Consider the following 21,199-nt stretch of genomic DNA (forward strand, 5'->3'; position numbering starts at 1 on the left):
CAGCACAGAAACAGGCCATTCACCCCACCACAGTTCTGAGGACATGCTCCGTCGTACTATGTGGCACTACTGCCCTGCCTCATGAGAAGTCTCACAACACCAGGTTAAAGTCCAACAGGTTTATTTGGAATCATGAGCTTTCGGACTCACCTAATGAAGGAGCAGCATTCCTGATTCCAAATAAACATAGAAACATAGAAGATAGGAGCCTGCTCCACCATTCATTACGATCATGGCTGATCATCCAACTCAATAGCCTAACCCTGCTTTCTCCCTGTAACTTTTGATCCCATTTGCCCCAAGTGCTAAATCCAGCTGCCCCTCGAAACCTGTTGAATTTTAACCTGGTGTTGTGAGACTTCTTACTGTGCCCACCCCAGTCCAATGTGAGCATCTCCACATCACGCCCTGCCTAATGAGATAGATTCAGAACAGCCCTAGTAACTCCAAGGTGGCCTTCAATGAAGCATCGTGCATCAGCAGAATTATATTCAGTCGCAATTTGTAAACTCATAGCTTCACAAATTCTTCAATCTATCGTTAAACCAGGAGCCAAGCCTGGTTCAATGAGGACTGCCAGGAGCAGCTTCTGAAAGTAAGATGCCAACCTGGCAAACTTACAACTTAGGACTACTTGTGTGCTAGAGAGCAGAAGCAGCATGCTATAGACAGAGCTATGTAATTACACAACCAACACATCAGATCAAAGCTCTGCAGACCTGTAACATCCAGCTGTGAATAATTGTGGACAATTAAACAACTACCAGGAGCAAGAGGTTCCATGAATAACTCACACTCAGTGATGGCTGTGCCCAGCACAAGGACAAAAAGCAAGGCCACCATCGTCCACCAATCTGATTTATCCTGTATGGTATTTAGAAACAGCTGAGTGCATTGGGTGCAGCTCTGGATATAGGCCCTGCCGAGACCTTGGGTGTATTGCTGAAAGCTTGTGCTCCAGAACTAGCCACCCCTCGCCAAGCTGTTCCAGTACAACGACAACACGGCATCTACCAAACAAAAGTGAAAAATTGTCCAGCCTTGTCCTGCCTGCAAAAAGCAAGACAAATCACCCCAAAATTATGGAGGGTATTGTCAACAGTATTATCAAGCAACATTTACTGACTAATAATCTGCTTGTCAATGCTCATTTTGGATTTCACTGGGATCACTTGACATGCGGGCTCAAATTGAGGTATAGAAGATGATAAAAGGTATAGATAAAGTAGACGTGGAGCGGATGCTTCCTCTGGTGAGGCATTCTAGGATGAGCGGTCTTAAAATAAGGGGGAGCAAATTTAAAACAGAGTTGAGGAGAAACCAATTCTCCCAAAGGGTTGTGAATCTGTGGAATTCGCCACCCCAAAGTGCGGTGGATGCTGAGACAGTGAGTAAATTTAAGGAGGAGTTAGACAGATTTTTAATTGGTAATGGGTTGAAGGGTTATGGGGAGAAGACAGGAAAATGGGGATGAGGAGCATATCAGCCATGATCGAATGGCGGAGCGGACTCGATGGGCCTGCTCCTATATTTTATGAATATGGATAAAGGACAGACTGCAGAGGTGAGATAAACTCAGCATTTGATCGAATTTGACATCAAGGAGACCTTATAAAATTAAAGTCAATGGGTATCAGAGAGAAAATGCTACACTGGTTGGAGTCACAACTAGCAGGAAGGAATATGGTTGTGATTGTTGGAGGGCATTTATCTCAGGCTCCAGATATCACTGCAGGAGTTCCTCATGACCCAGCCAACTTCAGGTTCTTCATTAACCTTCCATTATAAGGTCAAAAATGGGGATATTTGCGCAGTGCTCAATTCCACCCACAACAACTCAGGTAATGAGCAAAACACTGCAGATGCTCAGGTAACGAAGTAGTCGATGCCAGTGTTTTTCAAACTTTTCTCCCAACAACACTTTTACTAGACGGCCGGCCCTCGTGACCCACGCCAGACTCACTTATTACTTGTCTCTGGCTCTCTCATGTAACAAAATGATCCATGTCTACATTCGGCTTACTAGAAAGGGAAACAAAATTGGCACCAAGTGCATGTAGAGAGCCTGTTTATTCTTGCCCCATGTGGTCATACTCTACTGCAGCGAGAATTTACTCAGAAAGAAAATGGAAAAAAGGTCAGGCGTTCTTTGGGGATCATTTTTGACGATCCATTTTTCATCATCTTGCGACCCACCCATAGGTTGCGACACTCAGTTTGAAGAACATGCCTACATGCAGCAATAGCTAGACAACTGGAAACTGATAAGTGCCAAATAACATTTGTATCACACAATGCCAGTGAATGACCACCTCCAACAAGAGATCTAATTACCTCCTCCACCAGAAACCTAACTGGACTAGCCACAAATACTGTGGTTACAAGATCAGATAAGCGGCTGGATGTTCTGTGGCGAATGACTCACCCTTCTGACTCCTCAAAGTCTGTTCACCATCTACAAGGCGTAAGTTAACAGTGTGATGGAATACTCTCCACTCGCCTAGATAAATGTGGCTCCAAACAACACAAAATGCATTCATGACAAAGAAGCCTGCTTGATTGGCATCTCATCCAATACCGTAAAATATTCACTGCCTCCACCACCAAGTACTGTGGTCTGCAGAGTATATACAAGATGCACCTCTCCTAAGCTTCTTCGACAACACCTTCCAAACCTGTGACCTCTACTGCCTTAGAAGGCAGGGGCAGCAGGCAAATAGTAACAGCACCATCGGCAACTTCCACTCCATGTCACACACCACCCTGACTTGGCACTATATCAACATTTCTTCACTGTCACTGGGTCAAAATCCGGGCACTACTTTCCTACCAGCTCTGTAGCTGTACCTATGCCAGGTGGACAGCAGCAGTTCAAGAGGGCAGCTCACCACCATCCTTCTCAAGGGCAATCGGATAGACACTAAATGCTGGCTTTGCCAGCAACATGCATTTTCCATGAATTAATTTAAAAATCTGGCCTATTCCATAGTTTATGCTCCACATGAGCCTCCTCCCATCTTCATCCAACCCTCTCAGCTTATCCATTGATTCTTTTAGACCTCATGTACTTTTGTAGATTCACCTTAAATGCATCTGCATCTAGTGGTAGCAAATTCATTCTCTCCCGGTAAAGATGTTTCTCCTAAATTGCCTGGATAGTCAGCTACAACAGCAGCAAAGATCGAGAGCATTCCTGGGCCTAGAGGTTACGTACAATTTCCTGACTCAGCTCAGATCCTACTGATACGCTGCGTATTTTTATGAAAATTTGACTGGAACTTGGCATGGTCACATATGATAAAAGGAGACAAAATATCCAAAACAGCAGTTGTGTAGAGATTGCTGTTTCTGAGTCAGTCGGTTGTTGGTTCAAATGCTGTACAGTGAAAGGCACCAGAGTTGAGCAGGGGAGTTCTCCCCGGTGTCACGGCCAATATTAATACCTCAACCAGCATCACTGAAACAGGTAAACTAATTATTACATCACTCTGTGTAGGAACTTGTGGTGTGCACATTGCCAAGTTTCCTACTCTATATCAGAGACTAGAGTTATCATAGGATCCCACAGTGCAGGAGGAGACCATTCGACCCATCGAGTCTGCACTGACAACAATCCCACCCTATCCCGTAACCCCACATATTTACCCTGCTAATCCCCCTGATGCTAAGGGACAATTTAGCATGGCTAATCCACCTAACATCTTTAGACTGTGGGAGGAAACCGGAGCACCCAGAGGAAACCCACGTAGACACGGGGAGAACATGCAAACTCCACACAGACAGTGGCCCGAGGCTGGAATTGAACCCAAGTCCCCGGCGCTCTGTGACACACTGTGCCCCCATTACTACACTTTTATTGGCAGTATAGCACCATGGAATATTCTGACAGATGCTATATAAAATTTAATGTAGATAAATGTAAGGTGATTCAATCACCTTATCACTTTTTATCACAAAATGTGATAAAATAAATATGAAAATGATACAACTTTTAAAGTGTTAAATAGAGAAACACTTGGAGATTTCAGATATGCTTTAGAAGCAAGACAATAAGTTAATAAAGTTCTGAGAAAAACAAAGGATCCTAAGTTTTAGAAAGAATGAAAAAATACAAAAAGCAAACTGGTAATGTTGCTAATCATCGGTTAGGTCACAGTTAGAAACCACTGTTTCTGATACTGAGCCACCATCACTTGCCCTGGCCACTGTCCGCAACTGAACCAAACCGTCTGAAATTTTGATGTTCTATTTGGCCCTGTACTAACCTTTCAATTTCTTATCCTCTCCTTTACCAAAATTGTTTACTAATGTATCTCAATTTTCCCAGATTCCGACACTGCTTCATCCCATCTGCTACTGAAACTTTCATCCAGACGCAAATCTTTCAATGCTTTCCCAGCCAACCTCCCATCCACCACCCTCCACAAACCTGAGCTCATCAAAAACCCAGCTTCCCATCTCCTAACGTGCACTGTGTCCTGTTCACTCATTGCCACTGTGCATGCTGACCACTTGAAGGTCCCAGATTTCCAGCACTGCATCACCAGCAGCTGTACCTTTAGCCTAACTTCAGAAATTCCCTTCCCTTTCCACCTCTCTCTCCGTTCAGATGCTCTTGATCACACTCACCTGAAAGGCCTTGGGACGTTTCACTGCCTTGGAAGTGTTACATTACTGCAAATTGTTGTGGAATATTGTCTCCAGTTTCGGGTGCCTTTCTTTAAGAAATATGTCACAGGTGTGGAGAGGAGGCCGATGAGGTTCACTACAACAATCCAATGGATGAGAAGTATTGGTTATGATAAAAACTGGGACTCATCAGAAGGAAGAATGTTTAAAGGGATTTTGAACATAGAACAGTACAGCACAGAACAGGCCCTTCGGCCCACGATGTTGTGCCGAGCTTTATCTAAAACCAAGATCAAGCTATCCCAATCCCTATCATCCTGGTGTGCTCCATGTGCCTATCCAATAACGGCTTAAATGTTCCAAAAGTGTCTGACTCCACTATCACTGCAGGCAGTCCATTCACACCCCAACCACTCTCTGAGTAAAGAACCTACCTCGAACATCCTTCCTATATCTCCCACCATGAACCCTATAGTTATGCCCCCTTGTAATAGCTCTATCCACCCGAGGAAACAGTCTTTGAACGTTCACTCTATCTATCCCCTTCATCATTTTATAAACCTCTATTAAGTCTCCCCTCAACCTCCTCCACTCCAGAGAGAACAGCCCTAGCTCCCTCAACCTTTCCTCATAACACCTACCCTCCAAACCAGGCAGCATCCTGGTAAATCTCCTTTGCACTCTTTCCAGTGCTTCCACATCCTTCTTATAGTGAGGTGTCCAGAACTGCACACAATATTCCAAATGTGGTCTCACCAAGGTCCTGTACAGTTGCAGCATAACCCCACGGCTCTTAAACTCCAACCCCGTTAATAAAAGCTAACACACTATAGACCTTCTTCGCAGCTCTATCCACTTGAGTGGCAACCTTCAGAGATCTGTGGATATGGACCCCAAGATCTCTCTGTTCCTCCACAGCCTTCAGAACCCTACCTTTGACCCTGTAATCCACATTTAAATTAGTCCTACCAAAATGAATCACCTCGCATTTATCAGGGTTAAACTCCATTCGCCATTTTTCAGCCCAGCTTTGCATCCTATCTATATCTCTTTACAGCCCACAACAGCCCTCCACCTCATCCACTACTCCACCAATCTTGGTGTCATCAGCAAATTTACTGATCCACCCTTCAGCCCCCTCCCCTAAGTCATTAATAAAAATCACAAATAGCAGAGGACCAAGCACTGATCCCTGTGGCACTCTGCTAGCAACCTGCCTCCAGTCTCAAAATTTTCCATCCACCACCACCCTCTGTCTTCAATCAGATAGCCAGTTACCTATCCAATCGGCCAACTTTCCCTCTATCCCACACCTCCTTACTTTCATCATAAGCCAACCATGGGGGACCTTATCAAATGCCTTACTAAAATCCACGTATATGACATCAACTGCCCTACCTTCATCATTTTTGAGGAGGTAACTTAGTTACCTCCTCAAAAAATTCTATCAAATTTATGAGGCACGACTTGCCCTTCACGAATCCGTGCTGACTATCCCGGATTAATCCGCATCTTTCTAAATGGTCGTAAATCCCATCCTGAAGGGCCTTTTCCATCAACTTACCAACCACCGAAGTAAGACTAACCAGCCTATAATTACCAGGGTCATTTCTATTCCCTTTCTTAAACAGAGGAACAACATTCGCCACTCTCCAGTCCTCTGGCACCATCCCCGTGTTCAGCGAGGACCCAAAGATCAAAGCCAAATGCTCTGCAATCTCATCTCTTGCCTCCCAAAGAATCCTAGGATATATTTCATCAGGCCCAGGGGACTTATCGACCTTCAGTTCATTCAAAACTGCTAGTACATCCTCCCTCCGAACATCTACTTCCTCCAGCCTATTAGCCTGTAACACCTTCTCTTCCTCAAAAACATGGCCCCTCTCCTTGGTGAACACTGAAGAAAAGTATTCATTCATCACCTCTCCTATCTCTACTGACTCCATACACAAGTTCCCACTACTGTCCTTGACCGGCCCTAACCTCACCCTGGTCATTCTTTTATTCCTCACATAAGAGTAAAAAGTCTTGGGGTTTTCCTTGATCTGACCCGCCAAGGACTTCTCATGCTCCCTCCTAGCTCTCCTAAGCCCCTTTTTCAGCTCATTCCTTACTAACTTGTAACCTTCAATTGAGCCATCTGAACCTTGTTTCCTCATCTCTACATAAGCTTCCCTCTTCCTTTTTGCAAGACATTCCACCTCTTGTGAACTATGGTTCCCTCACTCAGCCATTTCCTCCCTGCGTGACAGGGACATACCTATCAAGGACACCCAGTATTTGTTCCTTGAAAAAGTTCCACTTTTCATTAGTGCCTTTCCCTGACAGTTTCTGTTCCCATCTTATGCCCCTAATTCTTGCCTAATCACATCATGATTACCGTTCCCCCAATTATAAACCTTGCCCTGCCGTACGGCCCTATCCCTCTCCATTGCAATAACAAAAGACACCGAATTGTGGTCACTATCTCCAAAGTGCTCTCCCACAACCAAATCTAACACTTGGCCCGGTTCATTTCCCAGTACCAAATCCAATGTGGCCTCACCTCTTGTCGGCCTATCCACATATTGTGTCAGGAAACCCTCCTGCACACACTGCACAAAAACTGCTCCATCCGAACTATTCGACCTACAAAGGTTCCAATCAATATTTGGAAAGTTAAAGTCCCCCATGACAACTCCCTGTGACCCCCACACCTATCCATAATCTGCTTAGCAATTTCTTCCTCCACATCTCTATTACTATTTGGGGGCCTATAGTAAACTCCTAACAATGTGACCGCTCCTTTCCTATTTCTAACTTCAACCCATATTACCTCAGTATGCAGATTCCCCCTCGAAGTGCCTTTCCGCAGCCATTAAACTATCCTTGATTAACAATGCTACTCCTCCAGCTCTTTTACCAGCTTCCCTACACTTACTGAAACATCTATACCCCCGGAACGTCCAACAACCAGAGATTGGTTGTTGTTGGATTTTGAAAGCTAAACAGGGGAACATTTTTCCACTGGTTAGGGATTGGGTAACTAGAGGAAATCAATTTAAGGTTATCGCTGCAAAGAACAAAGGGAAAGGTCAGGAGAGTTTGTTTTCACACAGAGGATTGTTATGCTCAAGTAGAAATGTTGATGGAATTCAAATCCAGAACAGCTTTTAAAAGAAATTATATCGAATGTACAGCATAGAAAGGCCATTTGACTGTCTTCATACACCACACGAGCATTTCAACTCACCCTGTCGACACTATAGTTAAGAAAGCCCACCAACGCCTCTACTCTCTCAGGAGGCTAAGGAAACGTGGCATGTCTACTATGACTCTCACCAATTTTTACAGATGCACCATAGAAAGCATTCTTTCTGGTTGTATCGCAGCTTGGTATGGCTCCTGCTCTGCCCAAGACTGCAAGAAACTGCAAAGGGTTATGAACGTAGCCCAGTCCATCACGCAAACCAGCCTCCCATCCATTGGCTCTGTCTCCACTTCCCGCTGCCTCAGAAAAGCAGCCAGCATAATCAAGGACCCCACGCACCCCGGACATTCTCTCTTCCACCTTCTTCCGTCAGGAAAAAGATACAAAAGTCTGAGGTCACGTACCAACCGACTCAAGAACAGCTTCTTCCCTGCTGCCATCAGACTTTTGAATGGATCTACCTTAAGTTGATATTTCTCTATACCCTAGCTATGACTGTAACACTACATTCTGCACTCTCTCCTTTCCTTCTCCCCTATGTATTCTATGAACAGTATGCTTTGTATAGTGCAAGGAACAATACTTTTCACTGTATCCCAATACGTGACAATAAAATCAAATGACAATAATAATTCAAATCAAATCATAGCTTTAGTTTTCTTCCTGGTGTTTTTCTAACATCTGCTCCTTAAAGACATCATTGCTAGTTGCCCCAACTATTCTTTGTAGTTTGTTACTGTCAGCTTAAAATATCTGATTTGTAAAAACATTAAAATTGTGATAACAGTGCGCTCCATTCTAAATGGCTGTCACCAGCTGCCCCTGCTCCAGAATTCCTTGGCACCACTTGAAAAAACCTCCAAACATCTTTTCAGCCAAAGTATTCGTCTCCTGATTTCGCCCTCCCTCTCCTGGCTTGCATCCTCTCCTATTTACTTTTCCAACTGATTTATTATTGTAGTCACCGTGTATTTAAATATTTTAAAAGGAAAGAAAAACACAGGGTTTGTTGGAAGATTGTAGGAATGTAACTCTGGGTGGTGCTGACAGCTGGGACAGGCACAGTAAGTCAAATGGCCTCCTGTACATTAAAAACTCCATGGTTGGCAGGGGTGGGTGGGGGCAGGGGTTGGAGGTGATGGAAAATGGTGTCAAGAGGAAGCAAATAAATGCCGAGAGGTCGATTAGAGAGAAAAAAAAGCCCAGTAACGATAAGAAAAAAAAGCAAATATAATGAAATGTAACATTTCTATTACAGCTTGGAAAATGGCAACATCTTGGGAAATGATTCAGTACGGCGAAAATAAAAGCTGGGGGGAGGGGGTGTTCACAGTTTAGAAACACCCAGGCTGTAGGATTAAATTGGTATAAAACTAGTCTAACAAGCCTTTAATCCAAGTTAGTGTGTGAAACCGAGAGACTGACACTGCTGCTTTTGTCTGAGGCTGCTGAAGAGGCAACATTGAAACAGGGGTTGGGGAAGGCCTGAGCTATAGCGGACTTGGGGGTTGCTTGATGCAGACACTGGCTGCACTAAAGTGCACAAATATCCCCTCCCCCCCCCTTACAAATTAATTCAAAACTCAGGAAGTAAACAGCCAAAGAATATCGAAGTCTTGTCATCGATATTTATCCACTGCTAGAAGTAAGGCAACAGAGCAGGAATAATTACATTGTAGATGGATGATAAAAATACTGAAACAGGCAGCAAGAAATGTTGAGTAGGAGAGCTCCAACATCTGGGAATGCAGCCACACAACTTGCTCAACGAGGTGGTTAAAATATCCACCAAAAGAGCGGCCAGCTCCCCCCGCCTTCCCACTCCAGTTTAATAAGGGGAGGATTCCTTTCACTTATTAACCTCCAGTACTGGCTTTTCACTTCACCATTTAATGAATGGAGGAATGGGGCAGGGATTTCGTTTGTGGGATTGTGAACAGCTTCAACCTGGATTTTAAATGCATGATCATGTAACACAGATGAAAGCTCCGGCATGGCTCTGTGGAGGGCAGAGGATAGCTGGTGGAGACAGATGTGAGGGTAACCCCGCTTTCTCGTTCAGAAAAGACTTACCCTGCGGCTCACACACACACGGCCGTTTCCCGCACTGAGATCCAGGTCTCACAGCAGCGATGTCCTTCCACAAATAAACAACAGCCCAAGTCCATTCGCTCAGCTTCTGCCAGGCATGGTCGGGGATATTCCGCTTTCACAGCGGCATGCTGCTGCTCCCTGCTCCGAATAAAGCAAATCACTTTCACTCTGCAAAAGCACACAGCGGATGGCTGGCTGCCTGTCCGCCCCTCCTCGCCTTCTCCCCAGATTTCATTGGCTCCTTTATTTTAAGAGCAGTCTCGGTCAGCTTGTGATGAGTGGGAAGATCCTCAAGTGAAACAGGGGAAATCTGCATCCCAGAATGTTCCAACCGTGCCAGGAGAAAGGGGGAAGCTCACACAAGACCACTGGAAAGATGTCAAATCTTGCACTGAATTGTCCCATTTTCACTTTTTGATTTTATTTATTGTCACGTGTTAGTATTTACAGTGAAAAGTATTGTGCGCTGTACAGACAAAGCATACCGTACATAGAGACAGAAAGGAGAGTGCAGAATGTAGCGTTACAGTCATAGCTAGGATCTAGAGAAAGATCAACTTAATACAAGGTAGGTCCATTCAAAAGTCTGATGGCAACAGGGAAGAAGCTCGAGTCGGTTGGTACTTTTTCCCGACGGAAGGAGGTGGAAGAAAGTATGTCCGGGGTGTTTGGGGTCCTTGATTATGCTGGCTGCTTTTCTGAGGCAGCGGGAAGTGTAGACAGTGGAATGAATGATTTTACAAGTACCTGTCTAAAACTATGGTGTTATCATTTTAAATGGGGTTTAGTCGTCCCTTCTCTAAGCAAATTGGCATTTTTTGCCTACAGTCCATTAGATGCTGTCATACATTAGGGTCAATTTAGCATGGCCAATCAACCTAATGTCAGGGGGATTAGCAGCATAAATATGTGGGGTTACGGGATTAGGGCCTGGGTGGGATTGTGGTCGGTGCAGACTCGATGGGTTGAATGGCCTCCTTCTGCACTGTTGGGTTTCTATGATTCTATATACAATGACCATGGCTGCTCTGTAGCCTCCCGACTTATTTGGATCAAGCACGGGGATCTCTTCTCCACGTCGGACTTAAATCAGCATAGATTGGTAACGGACTCTGGTAACAGCATCATCAGACTCACCCTCAACTGGACTTTTCATCACAGATCTTGAGCTGTTTCCTGGTTACAAATGGTCCCTGAATGGGACCATGGATTTGTTGGTATTGAGAAAAAAAGAGACATGTTGTTGAGGCTTTTCACCTTGTACACATCAGGACAATTCAGCACAATACCAAATGTCAGGGAAAACAACACATTTGTCCTGTATGAGAAGAGAATCCTGATTGGTCGACAAATACTCTGATAGAGGTGTTACCATGGGAATACACCAGTTGATTGTGACTGACAGTTAACTGCCAAACATTGTTGGTTCATTCCTCAGGGCAATGCCTAGATCAGAATCAAGCTGTCTGGTTTAAATTTCAGCAGTGCTTGACAGTTGGATTAGATTCAGGGGAAGTACCTGTCTAAAACGGCGTTTCCTCCAACTCATTTCAGCGCGAGACAATGAAGACATTCCAGTAAAATTCATATTTAAATGGCATTATTCATCTGAGCCCCGTGAGGGCTGCCATAAACCTCTACCTATGAAGGTAATAGCTTTAATTGGCACACAAGCAACATATTGAAGATGCTGGAAATCTAAAATAAAAACAAAATGCTGAAAGTACTCAGCAGGTCTGGCAAAATCAGTTGAGAGAAAGAGAATGAATAGAAACATAGAAAAACTACAGCACAATACAGGCCCTTCAGCCCACAAAGTTGTGCCGAACATGTCCCTACCTTAGCGATTACTAGGCTTACCTATAACCCTCTATTCGACTAAATTCCATGTACTTATCTAAAAGTCTCTTAAAAGACCCTATTGAATCCGCCTCCACCACCATTGCTGGCAGCCCATTCCACGCACCCACCACCCTCTGAGTGAAAAACTTACCCCTGACACCTCCTCTGTACCTACTCCCCAGCACCTTAAACCTGTGTCCTCTTGTGGCAACCATTTCAGTCCTCGGAAAAAGCTTCTGACTGTCCACTCGATCAATACCTCTCAACATCTTATACACCTCTATCAGATCACCCCTCATTCTCCGTCTCTCCAAGGAGAAAAGGCCGAGCTCACTCAACCTATCCTCATAAGACATGTTCCCCAACTCGGACCCCAAGATACTTCTGATCTTTCACACTGCCAAGAGTCCTACCATTATTATATTCTGCCATCCTATTTGACCTTCCAAAATGAACCACCTCACACTTATCTGGGTTGAACTCCATCTGTCACTTTTCCGCCCAGTCTTGCATCCTATCAATGTCTCACTGCAACTCCTGACATCCCTCCACACTATCCACAACACCTCCAACCTTTGTGTCATAAGAACATAAGAAATAGGAGCAGGAGTAGGCCATCTAGCCCCTCGAGCCTGCCCCGCCATTCAATAAGATCATGGCTGATCTGACGTGGATCAGTACCACTTACCCGCCTGATCCCCATAACCCTTAATTCCCTTACCGATCAGGAATCCATCCATCCGCGCTTTAAACATATTCAGCGAGGTAGCCTCCACCACCTCAGTGGGCAGAGAATTCCAGAGATTCACCACCCTCTGGGAGAAGAAGTTCCTCCTCAACTCTGTCTTAAACCGACCCCCCTTTATTTTGAGGCTGTGTCCTCTAGTTTTAACTTCCTTACTAAGTGGAAAGAATCTCTCCGCCTCCACCCTATCCAGCCCCCGCATTATCTTATAAGTCTCCATAAGATCCCCCCTCATCCTTCTAAACTCCAACGAGTACAAATCCAATCTCCTCAGCCTCTCCTCATAATCCAAACCCCTCATCTCCGGTATCAACCTGGTGAACCTTCTCTGCACTCCCTCCAATGCCAATATATCCTTCCTCATATAAGGGGACCAATACTGCACACAGTATTCCAGCTGCGGCCTCACCAATGCCCTGTACAGGTGCATCAAGACATCCCTGCTTTTATATTCTATCCCCCTTGCAATATAGGCCAACATCCCATTTGCCTTCTTGATCACCTGTGTCATCAGCAAACTTACCAACCCATGCCTCCACTTCCTCATTCAGGTCATTTATAAAACTCACAAAGAGTAAGGGTCCCAGAACGGATCCCTGGGGCACTCCACTGGTGACCGACCTCCATGCAGAATATGACCCATCTATAACCACTTTTTGCCTTCTGTGGGCAAGCCAGTTCTGGATCTACAAAGCAATGTCCCCTCGGATCCCATGCCCCTCATTTTCTCAATAAGCCTTGCATGGGGCACCTTATCAAATGCCTTGCTAAAGTCCATATATACTACATCTACTGCCCTTCCTTCATCAATGTGTTTAGTCACATTCTCAAAAAATTCAATCAGGCTCGTAAGGCATGATCTGCCTTTGACAAAGCCATGCTGACTATTCTTAATCATATTATACCTCTCCAAATGTTCATAAATCCTGCCTCTCAGGATCTTCTCCATCAACCTACCAACACTGAGGTTAGACTCACTGGTCTATAATTTCCAGGGCTATCTCTACTCCCTTTCTTGAATAAAGGAACAACATCCGCAATCCTCCAGAACCTCTCCCATCTCCATTGATGATGCAAAGATCATCGCCAGAAGCTCATACAGTAGCCTGGGGTACATCTCATCCGGTCCCGGCGACTTATCTAACTTGATGCTATTCAAAAGCTCCAACACATCCTTCCATTTCTTAATATCTACATGTTCAAGCTTTTCAGTCCACTGCAAGTCTACACTACAACCACCAAGATCCTTTTCCATAGTGAATACTGAAGTGAAGTATTCATTAAGTACCTCTGCCATTTCTTCCAGTTCCATACAAACTTTTCCACCGTCACACTTGATAGGTCCTATTCTTTCATGTCTTATCCTCTTGCTCTTCACATACTTGTAGAATGCCTTGGGGTTTTCTTTAATCCTGCCTGCCAAGGCCTTCTCATGACCCCTCCTGGCTCTCCTAATTTCCTTCTTAAGATCCTTCCTATTAGCCACATACTCTTCTAGATCTCTAACATTACCTAGCTCTCTGAACCTCTTATAAGCTTTTCTTTTCTTCTTGACTAGATTCATTACAGCCTTTGTACACCACGGTTTCTGTAACCTACCATAACTTCCCTGTCTCATTGGAACGCTGCTATGCAGAACTCCAGGCAAATATTCCCTGAAAATTTGCCACATTTCTTCCGTACATTTCCCTGAGAAAACCTCTTTCCAATTTAAGCCTCCAATTTCCTGCCTGATAGCCTCATAATTCCCCTTACTCCAGTTAAACACTTCACTAACTTGTCTGATCCTATCTCCCTCCAACGCTATTGTAGAGGAGATAGAATTATGATTACTATCTCCAAATGCTCTCCCACTGAGAGATCTGACACCTGACCAGGTTCATTTTCCAATACCAAATCAAGTACGGCCTCTCCCCTTGTAGGCTTATCTACATACTGTATCAAGAAACCCTCCTGAACACACCTAACAAACTCTTCCCCATCTACACCCCTTACTCTAGGGAGATTCCAATCGATATTTGGGAAATTAAAATCTCCCATCATGACGATTCTGTTATTATTACACCTTTCCAGGATCTGATTCCCTATCTGCTCCTCAACATCCCTGTCACTATTGGGCGGCCTATAGAAAACACCCAGTAAAGTTATTGACCCCTTCCTGTTCCTAATCTCCACCCACAGAGACTCCGTAGACAATCCCTCCATGGTGTCCATCTTTTCTGCAGCCGTGACACTATCTCTGATCAACAGTGCCACTCCCCCACCTCTTTTGCCTCTCTCCCTGTCCCTTCTGAAACATCTGAAACGGCACTTGAAGTAACCAATCCTGTCCCTGAGTCATCCAAGTCTCTGTAATGGCCACCACATCATATTTCCAAGTAGTGATCCACGCTCTAAGCTCATCCACTTTGTTCACAACACTCCTTGCGTTGAAATAGACACATTTCAAACCTTCGGTCTGAGCGCTCCCCTTCTCGATCACCCGCCTATCCTCCCTCTCACACTGTCGACAAACTTTCTCTATTTGTGAGCTAACCTCCTCTCTCCCAGTCACTTGAATTTGATTCCCACCCCCAACCATACTAGTTTAAACTCTCCCCAGTAGCCTTAGCAAACCTCCCCGCCAGGATATTGGTCCCCCTGGGATTCAAGTGCAACCCGTCCTTATTGTACAGGTCACACCTGCCCCAAAAGAGGTCCCAATGATCCAGAAACCTGAATCCCTGTCCCCTGCTCCAATCCCTCAGCCACGCATTTATCCTCCACCTCATTCCATTCCTACTCTCACTGTCGCGTGGCACAGGCAGCAATCCCGAGATTACTACCTTTGCGGTCCTTCTTCTCAACTCCCTTCCCAACTCCCTATATTCTCCTTTCAGGACCTCTTCCCTTTTAATGTTTCAGGTCGATGACCTCTCATCAGAATTTAATGGGACAAGTAAAGGAAGGAGGTGTGAATGGCAGAATGATGAACAGAAAAAACAAATACAAAATCTGCAAAGGAAATGGGAATAAAGGGGGGTCAGAGGTTACAGTGTGAAATTGTTGATCGCATTGCTTAGTTGGAAGGCTGGAAAGTGCCTAATCAAAAAATGAGATGCTATTCCTCGAACTTACACCAAGCTCCATTGGAACGGTGCAGGAAGCAGAGAACAAGGTGGAGAATGACAGGTGGAAAATGTGGGAATGATGTGTTGCACTCTATTTTCTATTTTAAGAAACAGCTTGAAATTCACTGTAAACATTTTGTTTCACGTATGTATAAAATAGACTGTTCACAATTATACGACTTGAGTTCAGATAACACCTTTCATGATCTCCGCACATCCTAATGAAGCTTCTTCTTGCCAATGAAGTACTCTTGAAGTGATATATGAAATACCTCCACTGGAATTCGACTGCCCGCCCACCACGCAATCAGGGCAGGCGAGGGGCAGACAACGGAAATGTCAATTGACCTTGGGCGGGAATTTCCGATCTCGCTCAAGCGAGACGTAAAATCCCACCCCTCACCTCAGTGGTGTCCATCAGTCTGCCCTCTGGAATATCATGATGATGGTTGTCCTTCAAGTTCGAAAAAGAGATGAATGCAGAGATAATTATGTAGTTCCAGTCTGAATGCACACAATTGGAAACAGTTGGAGCAATGAAACTCATATGTTGAGATGTGGACAGATGCTGCTCTATGAGGATGGCACAGTGGTTAGCACTGCTGCCTCTCAGCGCCAGGGACCCAGGTTCAATTCTCAGCTTGGGTCACTGTCTGTGCGGAGTTTGCACGTTCTCCCCATGTCTGTGTGGGTTTCCTCCGGGTGCTCCGGTTTCCTCCCACACTCCAAAAGAAGTGCTGGTTAGGTGGATTGCCAACACTAAATTGACCCTTGGTGTCAGAGGATGTTCGGTGGATTAGTCATGGTAAATGCATGGAGTTGTGGGGATTGGGCCTAAGCTCTTTGTTTGGGGGGGGGGGAAGGGTTGAACGGCTCTTTCTGCACCGTTAGGAATCTGTGGTTCTATGACATTGTTCAGTGTTTGTGTGGTGCACATTGATTTCTTTTGCCAGATTCTAGCTGTCCATACATCAGTTGTCTCGGAATGCAATGGTCCTCCATTCTAATTGCACACCCTACCCAGTACAGTTGGACCTTCCGGAGTATTCTCAATATCTGTTGTCTGGGCTGTCTGAGCTACAACCTGGTCAAAAGCTACTGAGCCACAACAAAATGTCTGTTCAGGATGATGTGAGCAAAGAACTTTCCAGCTATGGACAGGAGCGAGATACCTCTGTAGCTGCCGCACACTGCTTTGCTGCCTTTGTTTTTGCAGAGAGCAGCAATTGTGGCATTGCGGAGATAATTTGGCATCTTTTCTTTATTCCAAATGCACAGAGGATATCATGGCTCAATCCTGTCATTGCCTGCCACTTTGAAAGTTTCTGCAGGGACTCCATCTTTTCCTGAAGTTCATCTGCTTAATGGCTTTCAGGTCTCATCAACAGAAGGCGGCAAATCAAACTAGTCAAGGACAAGTTGCTGAGGAACATAGTTGAGGGCTGTGGGGTTGACAGTAGATGGTCTGTTTAGCAAGCTGCTAAAGTGTTTGCCCATCTGTCTCGTTTCTCTGCCTGATTTTGATCAGGGATGGCCCATCTGCTGAGAGCAACAGTATGGAGCATGTTCTAGAAGGTCCATAGATGGATTTGATAGAACTTTTTGAGTTGCAAAAGCCTTCATATTGTTATTTTTCAGCTGTTCATTCCCACCACCTATCTTCTGTCATGTGGAGCTCTCTCTGAACTTTACTCGAGGTGTCAAAACTTGTCTCGTTTGCAGGTTGGGTTATTCTTCCAATCCATATCTGCTCTTTTTCAGCCTGCGAGACTTAAAAATGTTTTCATCATTTGCATCAAACCAACCTTGATGCACTTGCTTCTTTGGTTACAGCAAGCAATGTTACTCAGTTTAGCCGTAGGAAAAACAACTTTTTGATGATTTTTAGTTGCTTGCGCTGAGTTGGAGCAATTTGGAAGTTAGAATTGCTCTTGTCTGTGATCTGTCCAGTATTCTGCACCTCACACTGCACAGACTATCTGTACATGGGAAATCCCTCTGACGCACAGTGATGTAGTCAATAATGTGCCACCGTTTTGACCTTGCATGTATCCATGTAGTCTTGCATTTGTCAGCATGTCTGAACATTGTATTGGGAATGCAAGGATTGTGCAAAGCGCATTTATTAGGAGCAACAGGACAGTGCTGCTAAGGTTTGCAACCCTGTGATTATTCAGAACTCCTTTCTCATTCCCTCTCACTTTCCTCACACAAACATTGAAGTCTCCCTGGACCATGAGCTCATCATTGACAAACGTTGACTTAATGAGTTCATAGAATCTCAGAATGGCAGAAGAAAGCCATTCGGCCCATTGAGTCTGCACCAAAAACAATTCCACCCTGGCCCTTTCCTTGTAGCCCCACATAATCCCCCTGACACTAAGGGGCAATCCGACCCAGACCTGTTCCCCTAACCCCAAGTATTTATCCCACTAATCCCCCTAACCGACACATCTTTGGACTATGGGAAGAAACCGGAGCACAGGTAGGAAACCCACGCAGACACGGGGAGAATGTGCAGACTCCACACAGTCACCCGAGGCCGGAATTGAATCTGGGTCCCTGGCGCTGTGAAGCAACAGTGCTAACCACTGGGCCACCGTGCCGCCCAGTTGATCCAGGTCCTTGTAGAACTGTTCCTTCATGTCCTCAGGGCTGTTGAGAATTGGTGCATAGGTACTGATGATGGTCAAGTAGTTTGCTTGGTCGAGTGGAAAATGCAACTTCACGAGGTGCTTGTTCATCCCGTCAGGAAGTGTAGTAATGGGCGCGATCTTAAGTGTCAAAAGGTCTGAAAATGGTGTATTTCAGATCTTTCTTTGGTGTGAATTTGGCAATGAAATCTTACCCCACACAGTCAGTTTTTTTGACAGGAGGGCTATTTGCACCGGTTGTGGGATTGGAGCCTAAGCTTGCTGGCTTCAGAGCACTCAGGTGCCATTGCGCAGGGCGCCCTGAACTCTCAATGAACTGAGTCTTTCCTCCCTCTCCCCGCAATCATCATCAGCATGTTCTCCCCCCACACTAACACAGGTCATCAGCATTGGGGCATCAGAACCTTCCCGATGAGACCCTGGCAGACCCCCCTACCCCCTTGCATAGCCCCCCCCCCCCCTGTCATTGTGCAACCCCCCCCCCCCCCCCCCCCGGTCATAGCCCCACCGCCAAATGTATTGGAGAAACTCAAGGGACTAAAATCTGATCAATCCTCTGTACCTAATGGCCTATGGCCAGGATTCTAAAAGAGATTGTTGCTGAGATAGTGGATGCATTGGCTTGTATTTTGCAAAATTTCCTACATTCTGGAACATCCCAGCAAATTGGAAGCTAGCAAATTTAACAACATTATTCACGAAAGGTGAGGGGAAAACTCGGAACTACAAACCAATTAGCCCAACATCATTCAGTGGGAAAGTGCTAAAACCTATTAGGGAAGACTTCACAATTTACTTAAATAACATGGTATGGTTAGAACAAGTCAACATGGTTTCACAAAAGAAAAGTCCTGTTAGATCCATTTAATAGAATCTCTCGAGGATATAACTAGTGTAGATAAAGAGGAACCAGTAGATGTAGTATAATTGGATTTCCCATCAGCATCCAATAAGGTGCAACACAAAAAGTTAATGTGTAAGATAAGGACTCATGGAGTTGTGGTGATGTATTAGCATGGATAGAGGATTGGTTAACAAACAGGAGGCAGAATGTAGAGATAAGCGGGGCTTTTGCAATTTATGTTGTTAGGATTCTGGACTAGAATCCCAGTCCTGAATCCCAAATTACATTAAGAAGCCAGGCTAGACCTCAACAATTTTTCTATTTTTGGTATATATGTGAAGATAGGATGCTTTACTCCAGGAGTAATTCCATTGACAAATTAGGGATCTTTTATAGTAAAACAACTTTATTTAATAACAATGTTTAAATATAACTAAAAAATAAAGATGTTTAATTATTAATAGTTAAACAATATTTAAAATTGAAAGGAAGCAACTTTACTTTCTCGCTTTCTAACTGTTTCAGTTCCAAATAAGCAACAGTCCTCAGAGATTTAAATGCCACTTTAAATACAGTTAGCAACCATAAATATACTTGCTATAAATTGTGTTAACAGCCTTGAAACTTTCTTGGAGAAAGAGTTTTACAGCAGCTAGCAGACCTCTGTCTTCAGCAGACCCCCAGCTAGAAGTGCAATTCTCAAACTGCAAAAGCTCCGCCCTCTCTGCTACAGACCCAGTTTATCATATGACCCCATAAATCATCTTTAATCAGAAATCCTAGGGGAACATCTCGTACAAACACAAGTCCATTAGCTCCAAGTAACAAATTCCTAGCTGAAAATGAAGTAACTTGCTTTTGCACCCTTGAGCTAAAAAGTTTTTCCAGACACACTGGCTGCTAGCAAAACAAATCTGAAATTTTTAACATTTCCCTTTAACAAGAAAAATATATTTATATTAATTGCACTTGTATCAGCACAATATTAATGATTTTGTCATCTTGGAGTAGGTTATGAATTTTCAGTCAATAACTTGAAATTTTAAAAACCACAAAAGGCTACAGGATGATGGCCAGCTGATTTCTCTTGTGGATACAAACACTCCCATCTCGAGGGGGAACAAAAGGAATTTTCCAGACAGATGTTGACTCAATGCCTTTTCCCTAAAATTTATTCAGAAGGGTAATTTCAATTGGGTCCTTCTGACACAAGCTGTCTCAAACTCTCAAGGTGTGAAAGTAATCTCACAGGATGTATAATTGACCTGGCCACCTACCTTATTTGGAAAAGGAATTTGGACATGCAACAGGTCACGTGGTGACACAGCCATGTTCATGATCTTTATATCCATCAAACCAGCTGCAAGTGCATTGTGGAGGAGATGGTGGCGTAGTTACTGGACCTTGGGTATTGTTCTGGGGACCCGGATTAGAATCCCACCATGGAAGATGGTGAAATTTGAAATCAATAAAAATCTGGAGTTAGAGGTCCAATAGTGACCCATCTGGTTCAATAATGCCCGCTAGGGGAGGAAATCGGCCATTCCTAGATGTGGTTTACATATGATTCCAGATCCACAGCAATGTGGTTAACTGTTAAATGCCCTCTGAAATGGCCTAGCAAGCCTCTCAATACAAGGGCAATTAGGGATGGGCAATAAATGCTGGCATTTAAAAAAAATGCAGCCAAGGTGATGAACATCCATACCTTGAAAATGGGAGAAGGACTTTCCCCAAACTGTTCCAGCTTCAATACAAGCAAAATATGGTAGATGCTGGGAAAAAAACCCAACAGGTCTGGCAGCATCTGTGGAGAGAGAAAGTAGAGTAAACATTTCAAGTCCATAAGACCTCTTCAGAACTTCAAGTTCAAGTTCACTGCAAACTAACCTGCTGGAAATGCAAGTACAAGAAGCCACGCAGCTCAGAATCCTCTGCTTACAAGATCTTCACTTGAACTAAAGCATCAACTCAGTTAACTACAGGCCTGTCACAAACGAGTGACTGAGACAATTATATGTTGTAATCATGATTTTTTTTTCCTTACTTGTTTCTAACATTTGAGAGAGTGATAGTGTGTGAGGTGAGTGA

At 44.4% G+C, this 21,199-nt stretch overlaps 1 protein-coding gene across 3 annotated transcripts in view; it reads right to left on the reverse strand.

Annotated features, from left to right (window-relative positions):
- Window positions 1-10,134, reverse strand: part of gng4 (G protein subunit gamma 4) — a 33,576-nt gene extending 23,442 nt beyond the window's left edge. The window contains exon 1 of one of the 3 annotated variants that reach the window (XM_078213403.1): window positions 9,893-10,134. The gene's annotated coding sequence lies outside the window, so the exon portion shown is untranslated. Of the gene's footprint in view, window positions 1-3,082; window positions 3,174-4,629; window positions 4,647-9,892 lie in introns of those variants that run through there. The other 2 variants (XM_078213404.1, XM_078213406.1) reach the window with 2 other exon arrangements.
- Window positions 10,135-21,199: the final 11,065 nt, after the last annotated feature.

The sequence above is a fragment of the Mustelus asterias genome, chromosome 5 (assembly GCF_964213995.1).
Source record: "Mustelus asterias chromosome 5, sMusAst1.hap1.1, whole genome shotgun sequence".
NCBI lineage: Eukaryota > Metazoa > Chordata > Chondrichthyes > Carcharhiniformes > Triakidae > Mustelus > Mustelus asterias.